Genomic DNA, 11,151 nt, shown 5'->3' on the forward strand with positions numbered 1-11,151 from the left:
AACTTCCAAGGGAAGTGGTGCTGGCTCCTACCCTGGGGGTCTTTAAGAAGAGGCTTGATGCCTACCTGGCTGGACTCATTTGAGTCCAGTCTTTTCTCCCACCCAGGCGGGGGGTCGGACTTGAAGATCTACAAGGTCCTTTCCAACCCTACTTCTATGATTCTATGATTCTATGAAAAAAATCCTAAAACAATACATAACTTGGTCATTGGCTTGATTGATTTTAGTGGAAAATTTCAAAATAGGTGTAGCGAAATAAAAGCTGTCAAACAAAAGGTAACTTAATGCCTAGTTTGATTCCACAGACTGATTAAAACTAGGGAAGAAATGGCAGTAACATCACTCGACAAAACTCCCTTACAGTTAATCATCTCTTACTACTCAAATATAGCATCTAGGATGCATTATAGGATTGGTGGTGGCAGTGGTGAAGGGAGCTCATTGAATGCCCAAGAAGGGGGCTGGCAATGAAGGTATGTTGACTAGGGCTTTGCAAAGCTTTGGATGCTGATTTGATTTGGAGGAGATTCGGCCCAATTCGATTGCCGAATCTCCCAATCTGAATTGAATGGAGACCAATTAAAAGGTCTGAATTGATCTGAAGCTCTCCAAATCAGTTAGGAAAAGATTTGGAGAGCTTTGGCAATTCAAGTTGTCCCTGTTGGCTGCAGCAGAGAGTTGGACCCAGAATCCATGCTGGTAAGTAGGGGGCAGAGAGGAGGCTGGAGGAGGTGGGAAGACACCAATGGGGGGACCCCTGCTAGGCCCCATCCCCTGCCTGCTTCCTCAGAACCCCAAGTGCCCCCAAACCTCCGCCTATTTTCCCAACCCCTCCCATGGCTGCCCTGCCCACCCCAGCTCCCGGTTGTTCAAAAAAAAGCCCCTACTCACCAGGTGCTGCCAGGCAGGGGGGTGATTGCCCCTGCCCTCCATTGCCCCAAGCTGCATGGGGAGCTCTGCAATGATCCCCCTGACCCCCACCTGCTCTCTCAGCCCTCCCATGGCTTCCCTGCCCACCACCACTCCAGTCCTTTAAAAAAACAAACAACTCCCCGCCAGACCAACCAAGTGCTGCAGTGGCCTTGGGGTTTCTGGAGGCTCGTGGAAGAGCATCCCATGCAGTGTGGGGAAGTGGGAAGCAGTGGGAATTGCTCCCCCCTCAAGGCAGGAGCCAGTGAATCAGGGTTTATTGTTGTTGTTTTTTTTAAAGGGCCAGGAGCCAGGTTGGGTGGGGCAGCCATGGGAGGGGCTGGGAGATCAGGCCAGGGTTGGGGGGCTCATAGAAGCACCCCAACATGTGGCATGGGGCAGTGGGAGACAGTGGGGATTGACCCCACTGTGCAGCAGCCAGTGAGTGTTTTTTTCTTTTTTTCAAAGAGCCAGGAGCTGGGGCAGGCAGGGCAGCCATTGAGAGTGGACAGGGGAGGGGGCCTGTGTGATTGGGAGAGTCAGCTGATTCAGCAGCAGCCAAATCTCCTCATTGGATTTGGCCGAATTGATTTGGGACAGTGTTTTGAATCACTGAATCAAATTACTGTCCCCTGAATTAGCAAAATCTGAATCAAAAGCGAATACTAGCCTCCTTGCACAGGCCTAATGCTGACTGCAGTAGACTGGAGGGAGGGGAGCAGCATTTAGCTTCACTCACCCCCTGCCTTTCCTGCCCTCAATGTACTGTTTGGAGTGGTGATGTGCTGCCTGGCTCTTGGGGCTGGACAGAATCAGCACAGAGTTTCCCCTGTCACTTCAAAGGTTTGGGGTGGTGAAGGAGGCCTTAGGGATATGCCATTCCTCTTGCAGAACTTAGCTTGGTACAGCACCGCACTACTTGACTCTTATGGTGGTCATGGGCAGCACAGGACTATCCTGCCATGGCAAAGACTCCCAGCTGGGGGAGGATCCTCGTGCCCACTTGTAGTATATGTTTAGGGCAGGCTCCTCTCACCCCATCCTAGTTGCGTGTCCAATAATTTTCCAAATAAGACAGAGGTATGACACAGATGTCTGCTTGCTCTACTACTTTTTAATCTATTCCTGAATGATCTAAAACATGTTAACAGGGAATCAATTCTATGCAACCATAATATTGAACGATTCTATCTCTCTCTTGCTTTTTGCAGGTGATGTGCTATTATTGTCACAATCCCAGATAGACCTCAGAAGGTTATTAGATGCTTTTCAACAATATTGTGTCTCATCTTAGAAAAAAATTAATTGCTAAATCAAAGCCACTGGGTTTTGGGAACAAAAGGAAGTAACAGGTATGGTTTTAACAGGCAAAAAAAAAAAATTAGGTGTGGTGTCCTTATTTAAATACCTTGAAATTGATTTTAATAAAAAAAATCTGAGCTGGAATAAATGCATTGAAAATGTGAGCATTAAAGCAAAACAAGCCTTGGGTGCAGTTTTTTCCTTTTACAATAAGGCCAGTTAAAGGGCAGTACTGGCAGCACTAACAGTTTATAGATCTAAGAGAATCCATCTTGTTGTATGGAATGAAACTAGGGGGTGCTAACTCTCTGGTTATTTTCAAAACAGAAAAAAAGTTCTAATGACTTTTTAAGGTGGTGTTTCTTTCTACCAAACTCTATGATGAAAGGGCTTATGCAGTCTGAAATGGGCTGCTTAATGTGAGCAATTTAGCTGAATTTAGAACTCTAAGTTACTGGATAAAAATCAGAACTTGTACCCCTATCAGATACTTTAAATAGTGCATTTTAAATAGGGTTACCATACATCCCAGTCTGGCCAGGCAGTCCCAGATTTTGGAGGCTGGTCCTGGCTGGCTGGTGAAAATTAAAATGAGCATCCCTGGCATGGGGTGTGAAGATATTTCAGCAGGAGCTGTGAAATAGGAAGCCCTAGCAGACAGCAAAACTGCCCTAAAATAGGTTTGCTTGATTAGTGGAATGCCCATTAACACTAATTGTTGCTTCACAGGTGATTGTTAACATCTGTGAAGTAAAGAACAATGGATCATTAATGGGCCATTGACTCCCTACAGGAAGCAGGGGACAGTGTCCCAGATTTCATATTGTCCCCGATTTCCCATTGTCCCTGTGGCAGAAGACCACCTCTGTTTCTCCCCATAAACTCTGCTCTGTGACAGTTTGGTTAGGATGGGCCCAGCAGAGGATACACACCTTACACTATCTCTTTAGGTAACCTAACCACAAATGAGGCCCTGGATAGGCCGGGTCATGGAACAGTCAGAGTCCAGTGGCTCTTGCTTCCCCACAGTGGGCACAGCAGTGGGAGCCACCCACCCATGCCCTTGGATGAGCTGCTGGGCTCCAATTGTCCCACAACTTGGCTCAGATGGGGCCCCATTCATGGTGAATCAAGGCCCCAGCTGGGCAAGGTCATGGGTAATCGGAACCCACAGGCTCATCCAGGGATGGTGCACTGGGGATCCAAGCAGTGGCAGCAAGAAGCAGAGGCAGCAAGCAGAGGCAGCCCCATACAAAAATCAGAGGGGCACATGTTCCCCCCTTGGCTCCCCCATGCCGTGCTGTGCCACGCCTCTGGAGGAGCCATCAGGCTGTGCCGGGCTCTTCCCAGGGGTGACTTGGGGCAGGCGTGGGGATCCTGGGGGCCCTGGCATGGCAGTGCAGCGGAGGCAGGCCCCACTCCAGCCCCTGGCTCTGGGCCCCCCAGATGGTAAGGAGTCAGGGCCTGTGAAGGGCTGGGAGATGGCAGTTTGCAGGGCCCACTGATGCCAGGCAATGACCTCGGGCATGGGGTAAAGCGTGGCTGCATAGGCACAGCAGGCTTCAGCCCTGATCCTGGCTCTGCTCCACTCTCCCAATCCCTGCCTGGTCCCAGCCATGGCCCTTTCTCTCTAGACTTTCTCACGGGGGGGGGCAGGGCGCATGCGCTCAGCCCCCCCTCAAACTTTTTTTTCTCCCTCCGCCTATGCTTAGGGGGCTTCCAAACCCCAGGGTCTCTGGGCCCTGGGCTTGCACGTAGGATGTTGGCCATAGATCTGGGGAGTATCTGAAGCCCCAGACTGATGGGTCTGTGAAAGAGGATACTTGCTCTGTGGTAGAGCCACACAGACTTGAACAATTGAGCTCTGTTCAGTCAAAACTTGGAACTTGACTGTTGGGTTTTGCCCTTTAGAATTTAGAATGATTTGGCCCTTGAAATGGAATAAATAAATAAATAAATCACTGTTTGTTCACCTTTTGAAGAAATAAGAAGGAAATGGATGTCTCCATTAGTAGAAAATTTTAAGTACTGGGCCAATGACAAATAAACAATTTTGCTTCTCTCTGACAACTTAAAGTCCATTCTGTGTAGTCCATAGGTGTATTTGCACTAGTTGCAGAAAGAATAGGAGCCAAATTCGATTAAAATTCCCTGTTTTAAATTTTTTACATTCTACAGCTGTACATTGTTTCATTTAATTTATTTTTATGTGTCATCATATATAATGTTGGATTTGACTTTTGTTTAAATTAGAATGTGTAATTTAATTGCATGCTTTAGCAATAACCACAATCATGTCATTTTATTATTAAATAACATACAATTTTATTGTTAATTCTACTGTATCATTTTAGTGAAAGCTGTAAATAAACTGCTATTTACTATTACTACTAAAACCTAGAAATCATCTGAGAAATTCTGTTTCATCTTAGCATGTGTGGGAATTAATATTTTAAACAAAATGAAATCTGATGTAGGTTACACATGGACATAACTGAACCAGGAATGATATTTTAGGGAAAACATATTCATATCAAAGACAGGTTCTAAAGCCTGCCACTTAAAGGCTAAAAGTTAAAATAAATAAATAAATGAATAAAACAAAAACCCAGAAAACAGTACATCTAATACAAAGAAACAAAACTCTTTGAAAATGTTCTGGAATTTTGTCTAGCTAAGTTCACATCTTCAGCTCATTTTTGAGTTGGGTGTGTATTTAAGAATTCATACAAGTTGAATTTAGAGAACTTTTATGGATAGTGTCTTTGGTAAGAGCTTTCTCAAAAGAATCACTGCCACGTTCTGTGTTGTTATTATTAGGAGAGAAGGACTTCAGAGAAAATTCCTTTTAATGTGTACTGAATTATAACCTGGTAAAAAGTAGTGTATCATTGCCCTGCATAGTATTTACCTTGTATTTTATCAAAAGTTAATTTAAAGTTATTGCCTTGGTCTTGATTTTGTAACATGAAGCTATCAGTAGAAGATCAAATCCTGTAGCTAAGATATGACAGACTTCCTCCACTTGGTCTCTGCATAGAGAGCCAGTTCTTATTTGTATTAGCTTACTGTAGTGCATTAATCTTTATTTATATTTTTCTTTACTATTTTCACTTCTACTTGCCTTCCCTTTTTAAGGCAGTTACTCTTGTTTATACTTCTTGTGTGCATGATTTCATTGCAGTTATATTTATGAAATAATTTAGGCAAACAAACCAGCTTAGTCTCTATTCCATAGGGACCCATTAAAGTTCTTATTATTCTTACTGATTATGTTAATTCATTGGCTTTTAATTACTTTTACATGCAGATGAATATGCAGTTTCTGGACGTCAGCAGATTTCCAATCTTTTCAACTATAAAAATAAATTTGCTTTTATTTGTTTTTGTATATAATTCTATTCTGTCAGATTTTGAATATCATCAAGTCTTATAGCCTTTTTTGGTCGAACTTCCCACTAATGCCTGTTAATTTTGTCCATGTAAAATTTAAACACTGCAGCATTTGGCTCATAATTGTCAGTTATTAGTAGAAACATGTACTAGCTCCATGAACAGTCATGCCACTGCCCTTACAGAAGATGAATGTTATTTCTCAGCTGAGTCATCCAGTCTTTTATCATCTGTATGAAAAGCTGGAGCATTTGATAGACCAGAATGAACAAAATTGGATAGACATACATTCATGCAGTACACATGGCACAAAAGATTATTCAACAATCAAGACCCAGACAAGATCTCATTCAACCGCAGAAACTGCAAGTGTGATTTCTTATTGTGTAGAGATAATTGTATAGCGATATCTGTATGGGAGATACAGTTTGTACCCAGATAACCTTAAGGAATTAAATCACATGCGGTGCTTGATTCAGAGCCAGCTGCATTAATTTGAACTTTATGAATCCCAGTTTTCTGTTCTACAGGTAGTGACACTAAGGATCAGGCACAGATTCATAAACATAAAGCTTAATGACATTTAAATCTGGGAGCCCCCATAAGGTCCCCATATAACTGCTGGTTTCTACTATTTATAGTAACTAGTTCAAAATCACCAAAAGATCTATTCCCTGGGTTTCAGTACTATTCCACATAGAAAGGATAAATTGCTTGGCATTTAAGGTGGTGCTTAGAGCCCATGTAAAAATTTCTTACTAGCAAAAGCAAAATGGGTGAGCAAATAATTGATTATGTGTGTAACATAAATGAGAAAAGCCTTTAGTCCTTCCTTTCAGCTGCTTAAAATGCTTCTATGAGCATGCTTTAGGAAGATGCGTTAGAAGGCTCAGAAGGCAAAATCCCACAGAAAATATGTACTAAGGAATAGCTCTTCATTTTCTGTCTTAAGCAGGAAGGTAGTTGAGAAGTAGCTCCAATGATATGTACTGCTGTAAAGAGGTTTGAAAAGTTAAGCACAAAGGAGTTGTGCTTTGCAGTTGGTGGGGAAAATTACGCTGAATATATAGCTGCTTTTTTCCAACACAAGCTGATTTCAAGCAGTAACTGGTTTTAAGCTGAAAGGAAAAACAAAAATCAATGGACAATAGTTTTCTTTGGTTTTATAGCTAGAGTAGCAAAGAATGTATTTTCTTAAGCTTTAAGAATCTTTTTTCAGTTGCTGATCTTACTTCCACTGATGTTTAGCACTATAATAAAATTAAAAATTACTGAAACTTTTAACTCCCTAAATATAGACCCATTATCACCCAAAATGGTCTGTTATAAATAAATGAAAATTAATTGCTAGATGTAATTGGTTATCTCAGATCTTATAAGCATTGGCCATATTAAACTACAGCCTTTCATGTAGAAGTTTTTTCTAAGGGAAAAGGCATAAACTAGGCTTATACCTCGGTTTAGTTAAGCACTATTTTACTGTTGTGCTTGCTTTTATGTGTATGCAGTGTTTCATTTAAATCAGTGGAATGACTCGTATGCTTTATATTGAACTTGTAAATATTTGCCAAATTAGCGCCCTGTGTGTAAAAATAAAATAATTAAAAAAAAATCTGTCATAATATCCCATTTGGCTTATCTATAGTCAGAGAAATAAACATTCAGGTTACATCAACTTAATTTCTAATAATAATTCATAATAACTTGGAATGTATGTCACCCCTTGCATCCAGATATCTCAGATGGCTTCTGTACATACGTTTTCTGGTAAACTTTTTGAAAATAGAACAAGATCTTGATTTAGAATTTCATTCTGTATCAAGTTGTGTTACTACTCCATGCTGCTAGCCAGGGCTGTTAGTACCTCTTCTTCTGGAATAAGGCTGCTTTTTTTTAAATCTTACTTGTAACGCCATAGCTTCTGTGGAGTTACACCAGGGATTAATTTAGCCTAGTACCTGCAAACACTGTGTTGGCTTAATTATTTATATGCTGCTATGGGAGACTTCCCCAATCCTGTCAGTCAAATGAAAGAGTTAGTTGGCACCCTGTGGCTATTTCCTCAGCAAGAGGGAAAACATATAAAGGATTAAAAAGAGACCCTTGCATCATTGCCCTTTTTCATTGTTTCTCCTTTACTATGAATATTAGATACCAGCAGTTAAACAATACTGTTTTTATCAGTTCACTGGTAGTGAGATTTTTTTTTTTTTTATCCTACCAGGTTCACTCATGGGGTGCTTTGCCTTAATTATTGAGTGGAAAAAGCACAAGATTGCCAGTTAAAATTTGCAATGAGTATCAGGAGGGAAGGGTAAAACCAGAGCTGACTGCAAAATTTTTGAAAATGTTGGCAGTTGTGCTAGTTTTATACACTTAAGAAATCAAAACTATGGACCGTTTGGATCAGAAACCCTTCAAGTTTCTTACGGGCATGAAAATTCATTTACATGGTTCCATCCGAAAGTCTTGGATTAAGTTAATTAAAGGAAAAGGAAAAGTGAGGGAAGGAGGGAAAATATAGAACATTAGGATACCCTTGAATCCTCCAGCTCTTGGGTTGTTCTGGCCTAAGTTACAGGAGCCTCCCCAGCTGGTCCTTGGAGACTTGCCAGTGTTTGGATTTGTCCAGCCATTCCCCTGACACACCACAGTTGCCTGCTTCTTTTCTACCCTACACTATACTGTTGCTTGAAAGGTGGTTTCAGATGGTAGTTTTAGTGTGTACTCCCTGCCTGGCACAACCAGGTTTCCCATGGGTCCTTTGCAGCCTTTTAACAGTGCAAAAGGGAACAAGTGCCACTGGGATAGCTGGATGTCCTAACATTCTTTGAATGTCTTTTAGCTGCCTTCTAATGAGTTGGGGTGTGTGTGTGTGTGTGTGTGTGTGTAGGATACTTTGCAGCACTGTACAATAAGTATATGAGATGTAGCCTATACTAAGATGGATTGTTGGTTTGACATCTTACATTAGCTAGGTTTGAGGTGCTAGAAAAGGTGGGCATTACTCATAACTAAAACTTTCTTCCTTATGGGAACCTCAATCTAGTCAGTACAGGCCAAATTAAAAACCTTTCTCTTTTGCTATTATTCTCCTGTATTGGCCCTATAAACAAGGAAGAGCAAGCACCCTGTTCATAACATTTTAGAATCATTGTAAAAAGGGCTGGGACCATGTGACTCGGTCTGAGAACTTATGTGCTTGTTCTAGCCAGCTTCACATTTAATGTGTACTGTCACTGAAGCCACATTTTTCTAACACATTAGGCTGAGCATTAGTTTTTCATCGTGGCTTTCTAGCACAGACAGATGGTGAGTAACTGAGCCTAATGAAGGGAATAAGTTGGATCATGGTGGCAGCGTCAAAGAGGGGATTTACAGGATGTCTGTCTCATACAGGCAGAGAATGAAACAAACACAAATTATAGCTGAAACATTGTGCCATTTTTGTTTGTTTCACATTGCATCCTCACTCACACTTTTGTATCTGTCCTTGGTATTTAAAGGTAAATCAGCGTCTTGCATTATTTATATTGAGTTACGTGTGTCCAATAATGAATGACTGCTAAATCTTGCATTTGGTGTTGCATACTTTTCCTTAGCCCTATTCAAACATAGGTATTAATCTCTCAAACCTTCCCTGGATCTCAAACTTTCATTTCCTCCTAGGCAATAGGAAGTGAGTCAAATACTTTATTCAGATATCCCTGCTAGGCCTGGGTTAGGGGGGAAATGTTTGATTACCATTGCTATGCCTGGAAATTGTTCTTACAATATGACCCGTGAGCTGAGAACACTTAATTATCCTCTACTGTCTATGCCTGGTCTCGGGGGGGGGGGTGGTTTACGATTTGGGGGGTCCCCACATTTGGCATTTGGCCTAATTTGGGGTTAGAAATGATTGTGTTTGAAGGTATTTGGGTTTGGTATGTGGCCAAGATCATTTTAATTGCAGCTTGTCTCAGGCCTCTTGCTGGGGCTTTGATTACCCCAGCTCCTGTACTTCCCAGTTGTGTGGGTGGAGGGACATAGAATAGTAGTCCCTTCTCAAATGACTGAATCTTGAAACATGCACAGAAGAATCTCCATTACTTCTGCCTATCCACTAAGGATAATCTATAGAAGGCAGAGTAGATTTATACCTTATAGGCTAACTTTTGTGAGCTAGAGCTCACTTCATTAGATGCTGTGAATGGAAATTCAAGGAGCAGTGTATGAGGAGAGAGAGATTTGAATACAAAGACAGAAGAAAGGAAGGGGTGGGGGAGGGGAGAAGGCAGCGCTGGGAGATGCAAACAAGCAAAAAACCCAAAGGCACAAAGGAATCATAAAAACTAATCCTGGTAATAGGATAAGAATCCATCGTCCCTGTTTAAACCACAGTTAATACAATCCAGTCTGTGGGTGACTTCCTGTTCGGTAAATTCCCATTCAAATCAGCTTTTAAAGGCTTGCTGTTTAAGAATAGCAACCCTGAGGTTTGCAATAGTGTGTCCAGGGAGATTAAGTGTCCCACCACAGGACTGCAGATGCTCTCTTGTGAACTGCTCATGCCAGTGCTACTCTGTAGATCAAACTGTCAGGGGGGAATAGTGGTCAAGGAAAATCCAAGTCAGGTACAGTTGTCCCTTCATCAGTCTTATGAGGATCTGAATGCAGAATATGAATGTGTGACAACGCTGTTTTGTATTCTGAGTTTGGGACAGCAAGTTCCTAGCTGGATATCAGGCTTATGGAAGTGAAGTGTGTGAGTCTGTGGTTTTCACTCGTGCTGCTTCTCTTAATTAAACCACATTCTTTATGACAGGTGATACTGGAAGCTGAGAACTTATTACCATATTTAATTTAGTCAAGGTAAAAGCTGCAGCAAACAATTAAAAAACAGCAAGCAGTGCCTGAGTGTTTGTGTCAGGAGATGGATGCCTGGAAGACAAACAAATACCTTTTGTCATCGTTCATATTTTCACTTTCATGTTATTCTTTTGAACTTGCTTTCCCATTTAGTGAACATTTTATTCTCTTTTGTCCCTTGGGCTAGGGACAGACATTACATATAAATTGATTTAGGCGATCAGAAACTGGTTTACACCTGCAACAGAACAGATGTTCAGTGCACGTAAACCAGTTTGAAAATGGCTGAAATCGGTTTGAGATAAACCTGGTTGAATGTAGTATCAGACATAACTGATTTGGGTCAAACCAGTTTATGGAATGTCTGTCCCAGATGCCTTGCTGGTTTAAGTTGAATCAGACACCCCCAGCATCCCATTATGCTCTCTGGGCTAGGCAGGATGCTCTGCTCCACAGCAGGGCTGGCCCCTCACCTCTGCTCCCTGGCTGCAGCTGTGGCAGAGACTTAAAGGCACAACAACATCTGTCTGGTTTCCTCCTGCTTTTCCCCCTCCTCTCCCCACTCCCTGCTAAGTAGGGATCCCCTGTCCCCTCTGCCTTACACAGATACCTCAGCATTAGCTAGCAGACCACATGCTGGCTATGGTTAATGCTGTGGCAGACAGCAATGTCAGCTTAGGACTTTTTGGAGCTAAT

This window comes from Crocodylus porosus, unplaced genomic scaffold (assembly GCF_001723895.1).
Source record: "Crocodylus porosus isolate Cpor-Errol unplaced genomic scaffold, CroPor_comp1, whole genome shotgun sequence".
Lineage (NCBI taxonomy): Eukaryota > Metazoa > Chordata > Crocodylia > Crocodylidae > Crocodylus > Crocodylus porosus.